Source organism: Neovison vison, chromosome 12, assembly GCF_020171115.1.
Source record: "Neovison vison isolate M4711 chromosome 12, ASM_NN_V1, whole genome shotgun sequence".
NCBI classification, from domain to species: domain Eukaryota; kingdom Metazoa; phylum Chordata; class Mammalia; order Carnivora; family Mustelidae; genus Neogale; species Neogale vison.
Genome location: NC_058102.1, coordinates 39,920,854 through 39,934,996, shown reverse-complemented (window position 1 = coordinate 39,934,996; position 14,143 = coordinate 39,920,854). Strand labels below are relative to the sequence as shown.

At 36.3% G+C, this 14,143-nt stretch overlaps 1 protein-coding gene across 2 annotated transcripts in view; it reads left to right on the top strand.

Annotated features, from left to right (window-relative positions):
- Nucleotides 1–13,561: 13,561 nt before the first annotated feature.
- The window catches only part of SYT1 (synaptotagmin 1), a 543,714-nt gene continuing 543,132 nt past the window's right edge, over nucleotides 13,562–14,143 (top strand). Inside the window, exon 1 of one of the 2 annotated variants that reach the window (XM_044229383.1) lies at nucleotides 13,562–13,861. The gene's annotated coding sequence lies outside the window, so the exon portion shown is untranslated. The remainder of the gene's footprint in view (nucleotides 13,862–14,143) is intronic. The other variant, XM_044229381.1, reaches the window with a different exon arrangement.

Genomic DNA, 14,143 nt, shown 5'->3' with positions numbered 1-14,143 from the left:
AATATTTTAGATAATAACTATTCAGTATATTTATGTAAGAAGTATGTGTATTTTTCTTTATTTTCCCTCAAACACTCATGTAATAAGGAATCATGTAACACTGACATATCAAGACACTCTGGGGTGCTTGGCTGATTCAGCCAGTAGAGCATACAGCTCTTGATCTCGGAGTTGTGAGTTCAAACTCCACATTGAGCCTAGAGCTTACTTAAAAAGCAATGAAATCTCTTCAGGGCAAGCATTAACAGGCATTTTGAAAGACTGTAGAAAAGCACAGTATTGGCATGCATTAAAAATGAAGACGGAAATTGGCATATGTGTGCTATTTGCTCCATCTCTTCCAGAATCTTACTAAATGCAAAATACCCCATTTCTATAATCCTGTAAAGCTGGAACTTGTAAAGCCAAAGGGTCTGCAATTGTTTAAGTTAAAAATAACTTTTAAATAGCCCAGAAATGGATATTCTAAACTCTGACTTGTGTTTAAGAACTTTTTAGCTATATAGTCAAAGCTTGCACATAATATGTGATGCAATACAATTTTGAAAGCACATCGAAAGTTTAGGGGACTCGGGGTGATTAAGTGATTATAAAATGAGGGTAAAGGAACAAGATATTAACATTAAAAAAAGAAGAACTTGTAGTTCTTCCTCAGACTTAATTTGTCTAATATTGTGGAGACTGAAGGAATATACTGCCATTTCATCACATAGGGTCATTTGTACTATGATGTCCTGAAAATGTGTCAGATTTTAGTAGGGGATCAGAGTAATTAGATTCAGTATAAAAATATTTCAGTAAATTTCTTATACAGATGTGAAACTTCATGTAGCTCCCTTAAAGAAAAACTTTGGTTCAGCACACCGTCTGCATTGAATTAGGATACAGTTCCAAGTGTCTCATAACTATTCCCTTGATCTCTTGTAACCATACTAAACAGGGCCATCAAAAGTGATATTCTTGACACTTAAAACATAATGTCATTCTCTTGCCTTACTCTCTTCTTCTGGGCACGTGGTATCATCTTCTATTTCTTTTTTTGCTTGTTTGTTTTTACTGTGGTAAAACATTTACAATATATAACATAAAATTCACCATCTTAGCCATTTCAAAGTGTATGCCATTCAGTGGCAATTAGTGCAATGGTGTGCAATAATCCCTACTATATAGTTTCAGAATGATTTCATCATGCCAAAATGAAACACTGTACATCCTAAACAGTAACTCTGTGGTCATCTATCTCCTCAGCCCCTGGTAACAATTTATGTGCTTTGTGACTCTATGGATTAACTATTCTGTTTATTTCATATAAATGGAATCCTATAATCTGTGGCCTTTTGTGTCTGGCTTCTTTCACTTTTCAAGCCTTTTCAAGGCTTATCCATGTTGTAGCATGTGTCAGTACTTCAGTACTTTTTATGGATAACCAGGGTTCCGTTGTCTGCGTATACCACATCTTGTTTAGCCACTTATCAGTTGACTGATAGATACTTAGTTGTATCCACACTTTGGCCATTGGAAATAGTGCCGCTATGAATATTTATATACACATTTTTGTTTGAATATCTGCATTCAACTATTCTGAGTGTGTATCTAGGGGGTAGAATATCTGGATCATGTGATGACTCTGTGTTTTACTTATTGAGAAACTGCCAAACTCTTTTCCATAGCAGTTGAACCATTTGACATCCCTACCAGCATTGTATGAAGGTTAAGATTTCTATACATCTTGGGTTGCTTGAGTGGTTCAGTGGATTAAAGCCTCTGCCTTCAGCTCAGGTCACGATCTCAGGGTCCTGGGATCAAGCCCCGCATCGGGCTCTCTGTTCAGTGGGGAGTCTTCTTCCCTCCTCTCTCTCTCTGCCTGCCTCTCTGCCTACTTGTGAACTCTGTCAAATAAAAAAATAAAATATTTTTTAAAAATGCCTATATATCCTTAGCAACAATTGTTTTGATTTTTTTATTATTATAGCTATCCTAGTGGGTGCAAAGTGGTATGTCATGGTGGTTTGTATTTTAATCTTCCTAATAACAAATGATATACAGCACTTTGCATGTGCTTTTGGCAATTTTTGTAACTTCTTTGGAAAAATGTTCATTGAATTCTCTTGCACATATTTTAATAGGGTTGTTTGTCTTTCTGTTATTGAGTTATACATTTTCTTTATGTATTTATGTATTCTTAATACTAAACACCCTGATCACACATGATTTGCAAATATTTTCTACAAATTTGTGAGTTGTCTTTGGCTCTCTAGTGTCCTTTGCACAAAAGCTTTAAGCTTTGATAAAGTTTCATTTGTCTGTCACCTTGTGTTAGTCATATTCTTTGTGTCATAACTAAGAAATCGTTGTCATATCCCAGGTCACGGTTTCCCTGTTTTATTTTCATAGTTTTAGCTCTTAACTTTAGGCCTTTAATCCATTTTGAGTTAATTTTTAAGTATGGTGTGAGGTAAGGGGACAAATCTATTCTTTTTTCTGTCGCTATACAGTTGTCTCAGTACCATTTATTGAAAAGACTGTTCTTTCCCCCCCATAAATGGTCTTGGCACCTTTGTCAAAAATCAATTGGTTATAGATGCTTGATTTCTGTACTTTCAAGTCTATTTCATTGGTTAATATGTTTATCCTTATGTCAGTGCCATACTTGCTTAATTACTGTACATTTGTAGTTAGTTTTACAAACAGGAGATGTGAGTCCCCCTGTTTTTGTTTTCCTTTTTTGATATTGTTTTGGCCATCCAGAGGATCTTGAAATCTCACATTAATTTTAGGATCAGATTTTCATTTCTGCAAAATGGTGATTGTACTTTAATAGCGATTTCATTGATTAGGTAAATTGCTTAGAGGTATACTGCCATTTTAACAAAATGAAGTCTTCCAGTCCATGAACATGAGACATCTTTCCATTTATTTAAGTCTTTTAAGATTTATTTCATCAGTGTTTTGTGGGTTTTGGTGTACAAGTTTTATACTTTGTTAAAATTACTCCTAAGAATTTTATTCTTTTAATGTTATTATAAATGGAATTCTTGTCTAAATTTTCTTTTTTGGATTGTTTATTGATAATATATAGACATGTAAATAATATTTGTGTGTTGATGTTGTATTCTGCAACTTTTTTCCAATTTGTTCATTACTCCAAGAGTTGCATTTGTGGATTTTTAAAGTTTTACATATATAAGATACTGTCATCCAAGAATAAAGGTGATCTTACTTCTATTACAATTTAGATGCCTTTTATTTATCTTTCTTGCCTAAATGTGTAGGCTATAAATTCTAATACAATTTTGAAGTGCAAAAGTGTCTTTTTCCTGATTGTGAGGGAAAAGCTTCAGTTTTTCACCTTTGCTAATTATGTTAGATGTGGGTTACTTATAAAGAACCTTTATCATGTTGAGAAAGTTCCTTTCAGTTTATTGAATCTTATCTAGTTCTAGTTTATTGACTGTCAACCAGTTCTAGTTTATTGAATCTTATCATCATGAAATGGTGCTGGATTTCGTGAAGTTTTTTGTTTGTTTGTTTTGTTTTGTTTTTTGAATCATTTGAGATGATCATATTTTTTGTTTGTTTGTTTTTGTTGTTTTTGTCTTTCTTTACTAATGGGGCATGTAATATTGACTTTTATATATTCGACTACTTTTGCACTCCTAGAATAAATTCCACTTGGTCATGGTTTATAATCCTGTAAGTAGGCTACCAGATTCAGTCTGTTAGTATATTGTACAGGATTTTTGCATTTTTGTTCAGAAAAGATATTGCTCAGTTTTCTTGTGATGTCTGGCTTTTTATGAGACTAACCTCACAAAATATGTGAAGAAAGTGTAACCTAAAGTTAAGGAAGGATTTGAGTTAATTATTTGGTAAAAGTTTGAAAAAATTAACCATTAAAGTAATCTTCTCTTGTACTTTTCTTTTTTGGGAGGTTTTATGGGGACATTTCATGAGGTTTTAATTTGCAGTTTTCTTATCATTAATGATGTAAGTACTTTTCATGTACTTATTAGACATTTTTCTTATGTGAAGTATCTGTTAAACTCTGTCCCATTTTTAAGTTGTTAGCTGTCTTTTTATTGTTGGGTTGTAGGAATTGTTAATATATCCTAGACACAAATCAGGTATATATTTGTGACTGTTTTTTTTCCACAATATGTGGCTTGCTTATTCAATGTATTGTAACTAAAGAATTTTTTAATACTGATGAAGTTTAATTCTTTGTTATTTTCCTTTAACAAGTATTAGTTTGTTCTGAGATGCTTTTCTGGATTTAAGTCCTTTCTCAGATATATGGATTATAAATGACTTCTCTTAATTTGTGTTCTGCCTTTTCTCTCTTTTAATGATGTCTTTTCATGATCAGAAGTTAATTTAATGAAGTCATTTTTGTCAATCCTTCCATTACTGATTAGCATTTTCTGTATTCCATTTAAGAATTCTTTATCTTGGGACACCTGGGTGGCTCAGTCGGTTAAGTGTCTGCCTTCAGCTCAGGTTATGATCCTAAGATCCTGGGACTTAGTCCTGCATCTGGTTCTCTGCTCAGAAGGGAGTCTGCTTCTCCCTCTGCCTGATGTTCCCCACCCCCATAAACCCCCGACAAAGAAATTTTAAAAAAGAAAAGAATTCTTTATCTCAAGCTCATGAAGATATTCTCCTATACTTTATTCCAGAAGTTTTACTGTTTTTCCTTTCACATTTAGGTCTGTGATCTTTTTCCATTTATCCAATTAGATAAGAATCCAATTGGTTTAGGATCATTTGTAGATAGTAAATCCTTCCCCTACTGAATTAATGATATGTTTTTGTTACAAATTAGGTGATTTTCTCTCTCTATATATGAGTGTTTCTGGACTCTACTTTCAGTTCTATTAAACTGTTCTTGTATCAATAAGATGAATATTATGAATATGAAACTTTATAGTAGTTTCATATTAAGTAGGATAGGACTTTCAACTCTTTTGAACTTCTTTGATAATTTCATGGAAAATCTAAAAACTTTAGAGTTATGTATAAATTTTTAATTAGCTTGCCAATTTATATTAAAATTGGCATTGAATTGTATCTGTAAATCTATATGGGACAAATTGACACCCTGACACCAAACAAGATTTATTCCTCCAATACAAGAATATGTATTTCCATTTCCATTTCCATTTATTTAGGTTTCATTCAATTTTCCTCAGCAATGTACAATAGTTAATGTAAGGATTATACCCATATTTTTTAGATTTATTTTTAGGTATTTAATAGCTCTTGATGTTATTATAAATGGTATCATATTAAATCTTTCCTTCTTATTAATTATTTTTATTAACATATAATATATTATTTGCCCCAGGAGTACAGGTCTGTGAATCATCAGGTTTACACACTTCACAGTACTCACTAAATGTCTCTCTTTTTTTAAAATTTTATTTATTTAGTTGAGATAGCACAATGATGGTGGGGTTGGGGGAGGAGCAGAGGTAGAGGGAGAAGCAGACTTTCCAGAGGGGTCTGATGCAGGGTCTCCGTCTCAGGACCCTGGAGATCATGACCTGAGCATAAGGCAGATACTTAACTGACTGAGCCACCCAGGGGCCCCTTAAATGTCACTTCTACTATTTGTTTCTTATATATAAAAATTTACTTTTGTATATTGGCCATTTAGGTAGAAAACTTGGTAAATTCATTTATTCTAAGACTGTTGGCATATAGAAACATAATTTGCAAATTACATATTGTTTAGTTCATATACATCTCTCACATAGTCTTGTGTCAATGTGTCCAGGTACAAACTGTTTTCTGGAAGCTTCTATGTACAATGTCAAAATAGAATTGGTCCAGAGGTACTTGTGTGACATATGGAAGACAGAAGTAAAGCTGTACTGTTTTTCACTAAAGGTTCATATGTTCAGATGTGGTATTAGACAGAATCTGACAGATGTATAACAGAAATATCCTTAGTTTCTAGTTTGTCCCTGAATCTCTCTCTTTTTTTTTTCGAAAAACAACAATTTTATTTATTTATTTTTATGTATTTTTTTTCATTTATTTATTTTCAGAAAAACATTATTCATTATTTTTTCACCACACCCAGTGCTTCATGCAAGCCGTGCCCTCTATATTACCCACCACCTGGTACCCCAACCTCCCACCCCCCCGCCACTTCAAACCCCTCAGATTGTTTTTCAGAGTCCATAGTCTCTCATGGTTCACCTTCCCTTCCAATTTACCCAAATTCCCTTCTCCTCTATAATGCCCCTTGTCCTCCATGCTATTTGTTATGCTCCACAAATAAGTGAAACCATATGATAATTGACTCTCTCTGCTTGACTTATTTCACTCAGCATAATCTCTTCCAGTCCCGTCCATGTCTCTTTATCCCATGTTTAGGTTTTTTTTCCCCCCAAGTAACACTCACAGACCCATAACCAGACTGTTGCGTACAGACCTAAAGAAATAAACAAACAGGCAACAACTTGCCATAAGCTTCATGTGTTAAATTCCTGTTAAACCTTAAGCTTGTAATTATAAAGGATAAACAACTTAAACCTCTAAAAACTTTGCAAAGAGCAAATAAACAATAATAAATATTGTAAGATATTCAGAAGAAATATTTTTAATAAAGGAAGATATAAAATAAGTTTCTACCTTATGATGGGTTTCCTAAAAAAGGCTTGAGGTAGTATATAAAGAAATAGTTATTTAAGTTAATTATTTAAGGAAAAACACTATAATTGAACCACAAACAATTTATTTTATATTTAAAATTAAATGTCAACTTCTGGGGATATCAACAATGTAGATTGCTTAATCATTTTTTTATTTTAGCACTGTTCAATATGTAGTTTGCAAACAGATAAAATGCCACAAAATTTAAAGTATAAAAAAATTCTGCATGTTAAGTTTGATTTTATGCACATCTATTCTAATTGAGATTAGACAAAAAATCCAGCTCTTTTTTTTGAAAATTCATCTTTTTTTAAAAAAAGATTTTATTTATTTATTTTACAGAGAGATCACAAGTAGGCAGAGAGGCAGGCAGAGAGAGAGAGGGGGAAGCAGGCTCCCCGCTGAGCAGAGAGCCTGATGTGGGGCTTGATCCCAGGACCCTGGGACCATGACCTGAGCTGAAAGCAGAGGTTTAACCCACTGAGCCACTCAGGCAGCCTGAAAATTCATCATTTTAAATGAAAGTATAAACATATGGATTGTTGAGAAACCCATACTTAAGCAGAAAAAGCAAGGTATTTTGAAAAGAATATCACAACTGTAAGCAGTAATCATTGAATAGATGGTACAAAGTTCTTAATTCTTTTTGCATGAATGTTTACATTAGGCATGCCAAAACGTTTAACCTTACTTTGATAAAAGACCTAAGACAGTTGCATCCTGTAGACACATCATTTGAGAAATCAAATCATGGAAATCTCAGCTGTATATACTTCAGTTTTCACTACAGTCCCTCTCTTAACAGCAAATATCGAATCCACAGCCTTAGGAATAGGCAGCCCAGCAAAGTTAATTTCCTATACTGTTCTTTATTGGCCTATTGCTACCTCGATTTCTGAATTTCTCATTGACCTCCTCCAAATCAGTTCCATGGTCTTCTGGTCTGTTAGACATGCACAGAATCTGCCCTCCATCTGCTCAACACCACAAATGTTAAATTCTTAGTTTAATCTAATACCACTATAAGTCTTTGATCTCTTGGGGAAACCCCTTCTGATCATTGAATTGAAATAGCTACCTTTGCTTAATTACTCCAAATATCATTCCAGATTTGCTTACTGGCACCCCCTGAACCTAGTTGTAGGTGTGCTCCATTCTAGATTTGCCTGGCATCAGTGTATGCTCTCCCACTGCAAATGCAGTTAATAGAGAATGGGTCAAGAAATGGATATAGCATCAGTAGAACCAGGTTACACTTCCTGTTACCCTTAATACCCATTACCCCGTTACCCTTAATGCTCTGTAATTAGCAGACCCTTTAAACATTCTGACCCTCATCATCCTTTGTTAAGTGGAAACAACAGAATGACATTAGATGGCTATGAGATTAAAATGATATGGATAAAAATACTACAGAAAAACAAAGTATTACCATAAGACATGCTGATTTTCAAAATATCTTTGTAATATTCTGAGATAGGGCTGATTTTTTTTTCCTTGAGTAATAATATTAAAAGTGGTCATTAGGAACACTCAATATGGGATTATTATTACTAGACTTTGAGGTATAATAGATTATATTGGATTTTGTGAATTTCCTAGACGAATATTTGGACAGTATTTACATTTAAAATATATATGTGTGTATGTACATACGTATTGTATGTGTACGTATATATGTATATATACATATATGTATATATGTATATTTCCGAACAATTGATTCACAAATTTTTATTGATTGATTGATTTTCAGTAAGTGTATCTCTTCTTGGTATTCGCTATATAAAATTAAGATCTAAGAAACTTTTTAAGCAGGCTTAAAGTTGTTGAGATTCTTGCTTCTTTCCATGTTAAAAATTTTATACTAGAATAATAGTACAAATGACAAGATTTTTTTCTTTCTTATGCCCCTGTATGAAACCAATCACAAATAACTATTTCCATGTCTTTAAGTAAGTGATTTTATCTCTCTGGACAAACTTTTTTCACATAAGATGAATGAAACAGTTGGAATATAATTTTCTGTATGTTCATTTAATGGAAATCCTTCCTCTGATTTCAAAGAGTATTAATATAATTTTAATATTTTTGCTCTTTTAACAAACTTGTTTTCACTGCAGTATATTCCTTATATAATAGAGTATTTGAAAAAAAATATCACTTGTTTTCTTTCTAAGACCTTTAGCTAACATTAGCTCAAAGTACTTTTATTTTGCCCTTGAGATAGATTCACCTAAATAATATTTTCCTTGCTAACCTCAATAGCCTGACACGGTATATTACTTTTTGAGTCACTGTCCTCCTTTTCATTTCCAATATTTTCTTAGTCATAACTTTAAGAAAAGACTTTTGTAAAGCCACATCGAATATTGCTAGCTCTTTATTTTCTTTTCTTTGGAAATTGTGAAGTATTATAGTTCAGTTATGGGGTTCTTACTCTCTGCCCCAGAGAACTGACTCCCATCTGTATTTATTTTTCTCCTCTCATTCAATTCTGGATTTTCTTTATTCAACATTGTGGGTGTCCAGTTTAAAAATCCATGTGGTTAATTTCTCTTTATCTAATTCTGATACAGAGAGCCCTGATGTTTTTTAGCTACCAGTTAGCTATAAAATTATTAGCAGTACTGCCAGGTCAAATGATCTTGAGTAAAAGGAGTGGAAGGGAAACCAGAATGGATATCTCCTCTGCCTTTAAGTGTCATTAAAACAAGGGGATGGCTCCACTTATTTGCTAGAAAACAAAAACAGAGTGTTCATGAGCTTTTTAGCACTAGAATTAATTTTTTCTTAATTTTTAAAACACAATATAAACTAACTTTTAATTTAAAAATCGTACTTAAGAGCACATTCCCTAAAAATAAAAGTATTCATTTCCTAAAAGATTCAAGTGTAAGACTAACATGCCAGAGAGATAATTATTGACATTTTATGTATAAACACATTCTTATAACATGGATTTAATTTTCCTCTAACTTCAGTGTTCACCTCACTATTGGCTTAAATAGCCTGGATAAGGGAGGAAATCAAATCTAGAAATTAGGAATCTGAAAATGTAGCAGTAGTAGCAGTGACAATAATAAAAATAATAATGGCTAATATCTTCAAGTTCTTGATAAGTGATTGGAATTACTACTTTATATGCACTACTTTAACCTTACAAGAAAAGTTAAGGATCTAGTTTGTATCTTTATGTATCTGTTATAGATGAGAAAATTGAATCTTGGAGAGGGCTTTGTGCATTTTCAAGATCATACAGATAATTAGTGGTGAAATTGGAAGTCTATCCAAATTCTTTCTCCAGAAAATAAACATTTATTCAATTCTCTGTCTTGGAAAGAAACAAGAAAAAAGAAAAGCTGTATCTTGAAAGGCAATGGCAGAAAGTATATATACAATTAAAAAATAGCTATAAGTCTATATAAACATTAGGCAAAATTTAGAAAAGTTTATTATTTTTTCATTTTTTTCACAATCAAAAATGATACTTATGAATGGGTTTTACCAGTTAATGTGGTTATTAAAGGTATAAAGGTTAATGACATGTGGCAATCTTGATTGAATGGAACTCTAGAGTACAACTGATCTACAAGGATATACACGTCTTTACATCAACATGGAGCATTTTCTTGGAACCTCTCTTATGTAGTATCATTTCTGTGGTCTACAGAAAGCCTTAGCTAGGTTTACACTTAATGAATTTCTAGTTTCTAAAGTCTCTAATTCCCACACTTGCCATAAGACACACTTTTCTCCTCAGTGCCCCAATCCAATTTAGTTTCTATTCTGATTCAGTAGCCTAAAATAGATGGCAAAGGGAACATTAAAGTTGTAAATAAATGAATCCATTGAAAATGAATAAAGAAAATGATGAAATGAGATCTTAATCAGAACAAAAAATTTAAAGAAAAAATGAACAATAGTATTTTTATTTTTTAATTTTATTCATTTATTTGACAGAGACACAGTGAGAGAGGGAACACAAGCAGGGGGAGTGAGAGAGGGAGAAGCAGGCTTCCTGTCAAGCAGGGAGCCCCATGTGGGGCTCCATCCCAGGACCCCAGAATCATGCCCTGAGCAGAAGGCAGATGCTTAATGACTGAGCCACCCAGGCGCCCCAAACAATAATACTTTTTTAAGGTAAAGAACAGAGAAGAAAACATTAAGCAAAACAGATGAAAATACTTTTAAAATAGCAAATAATATTTTTAAAATCCCATACAATGAAGGGATAAATTAAATGTCAGTGACATGGAGTCTAGATTAAACAGTGTCTGGTAAATGAAATGAGAAAAGAGAGAAAAGGACAAATGACCTGACCTTCATTTAATGGATATAAGTCTTCTATAAAGGGCAAAGAGGTTATGTCAACAGATACGTCAGCCTAGTAGCACCAGGTAGAAGTCCTCAATCCATCCCCCAAGCTTGAGGAGAACATATGAATAAGAGAGGGAATAAAAATCTTTGTCTTGCAAAAGCTAGAGTACATCGACATCCAGTATGTAAGTAGTCTTCTTAATATTTGTGAACAGAAATAGTATTGATGGTAAATTTAATCTCAGTATACAAGTAAAACCCATTTCTTGTTAGCCAGTAGTCTCCTTTAAGGAATTTTTGGGATACACACATCTAATTCCATTTAAGTTGTCCAGGATTCTAACCATTGGGTATGATATAAGATAGGTGGGAGACAGGAAGAGAAATTGGCTAAAATATTGATAGGACCAAAGCCTGGAACACAGATAACTAACCTGGATTCGTATTCTACTTATTAATATCTTCTAAAGCTAGTTTACTTGCTTCTACATGCAGCTGTTGGATGCAGCTATTTAAATCATGTAGTTTATAATAAGTGGGATCTAGACATTGTGCTGGGAGTATTTTTAGAATAATTATTTCTTTCAAGTGGATATTATAATGATCCTCTCATACAAAGACATTTATTGGAAAACATACATTAAAAAAGTAATGGATTATTCTTGTCTTTTTCCTCCTCCCCCTCCTCCTTTTTTTCCCATCAAATATTTAAAATTGATTTTAAATTAACATCTATTACTTCAATTCCCCAACTATGAAACTATTCTAAAGTAAGATTTGAGAAATATTTTAGAAAATGGAAGATAAATATACACATAAAATTACAATTTTGCAAGATATACAAGAATGTCATTAAAAAGATTAGTTTATAGAGAGGTTGTCTTCTCTTACCCTACACTTAGAATAAGGGCCTTAATGTTAAACATTACATAAATAGGAGAGATTTAATTAAAACTTCAAGAAATGTGTTACTGTTAATTGAATTCTTGCTATAGTTACCTTTGCAAACCAACGTTAATGAAACTCCAGTTCAAAGTGGATGGGTTTGGGGAATTGAGATAGCTATTTATTTCCTTACCTGAGATGCCATGATAATTTTGTCAGTAGAATAGAGAGCCCAATTAGGAGAGTTCTCCTTTATAGCTATTGATCAAGTTTAGACAAACTGCTAGGATTTCTAAATAAAACGAATCAGAGGTTCAAAGGCCATAAAACAAGGTCAATGAGTGAGAAAGGGAAGTACTTCCCGCATTTTGAAAGCCTTTCACCTGTGGAGCAGAAAATGGACTTAACTCCTACCTGAAGCTAAGTTCCGCCCCGCCCCTCACCTAGCTGGCTGTCCCTGCCCCCAGCCGCTGAACCTCCCAGTCTGGTATCTCTCGCTATGGTATTACCAAGCTATAAATTGCCCCAGAGCTTAGAGACAATCAGGTCAGCGCCACTCTCACAAGGGAAAAGCTGCTTACTTCCGAGCAGAATGGTTCAGGGGAAAAAGAGGAGGGAGGGAACCCGTGCCTTAGTCGTCACTGCGCTGGCGAAGGGTGGAGAGAGATGGGGGAGGGGACTGACAGAAACTGCGACCCCAACGGGGTCGCACTTGGCCCAAGTCTGCAAACTTAGTGGCGGCTGCGGGGGAAACTCCCAGAGCACTCTCCAGCGCCAGGCAGCCGCAGCTGCTGGGTGGAGTCGCGCTCCCCGGCCCCACCTATGGGACAGATCTCCAGCATCGCTGGTCCGCAGCACCCTTCCCGAAAAGTCTCCAGGCATCCATCTAGCAAGACTTAGATCATTCCGCCCACCGCTTCCACCCCAGGACCCTGACAGAATACTATGACTAGCCTCAGATAGCCCAGAGGACCCCCTCCCTGTGTCTCAGTGTGAGGACGCTCGTGCAGAATCCTTTCGCATCCCCGCCTTGCTCCGCTTTCACAACTCTGCTGGGTCAAATGGCCAAAGACAAACTTCTGCCTCTCCTTCCGCTGCCACCTTTTCAAAAACCCACAGCCTGGGAACCCACACACATCGGAACTCCTAGGGTGCTGTTGTAGTCTGGGCATGCTCAGTATCAGAGCAGGTTTTGATTGAAAGTTAAAAAAAGAGAGAGAGAGAGAGAGAAGGAAAGAAAGAAAGGGTGAAAAAGCTTTGTATTATGCTGTCTCCTTCTCTTGTACAAATGGCTTGCTGAACAGGTTGTAGGGCATCCCCGCGTTTACCCAAAGGGTCTATCGGATGCCCTTGATTCCGTCTCCTTGGGATCTGTCCCCCTCTTAGTTCGCCCCCTCCCCCAGAATCTCCCTCTTCTGGTCCCTGTCCGCTGTGGGGATGGAGAGACACTAACAGAACTGGGATGGGCGATGTTGGCTGAGCGGATCCACCTATGATTAGTGCGCCCCGATTGGCTCCTTGGAGCAGCGTACCCGAGGTGGAACCAATCAGGCGCTCGGGGCTGGGAGATGATGGGCGGCCGCCTCCTCACTGGAGGGATTCCTGGAGAAGCTGCAGTGTGGGGATGCTCTAGACCCAGTACTGCCCTCGGTGTCTTTCCACCTCCTCCTTCTGCAGCGGCGGCGGCGGCGGCGGCGGCAGCAGCACTTAGCAGCGGCAACTTGAGGCTGCACCCCGGGCCAGCCCCCCAGGGTGGTGCTCAACTGAGAGGGGGGCTCAGCGCCCCAAGGGGTGTGTGTAGGGTGGGGGTGGCCAGCTGGGACCAGCTGGTGGCCCTGAAAAACCTCCCACACACCCACACCCACACACCCCTTTTGTGTTGCAGGCTGCCCCTCCAAGAGCAGAGGCAGCAAGAGGACGTGTGTGTCTTGCACAGGTCCACGCGGGGAGAGCAGTGGGGACGGAGACCGGCACCACCTTCTGGTCCTCGCTCCAGGTAAGACAGCGAGACTGGCAGCGTGGCCACCTCGGAGGTGCCCATTAGCTTGAATCCGTCCGCAACATTTTACTCTCGGTACACTTGGGTTTTGGTGGTGGGAGGCTGCAACCTGGGGAGAAAGCCCCGAGTGGCCTATTGTGAGAAACATAATGAGCCACATGTACATCTCCTGGAAAAGCACTTTGCACAGTGCCCGTGATTTAGAGCCTGGAGTTGCTGTTGGGCATCCCCCATCTTCTTGCGCCCTCTTTCCTTCCCATTCTTTCTTCTTCGACCCCC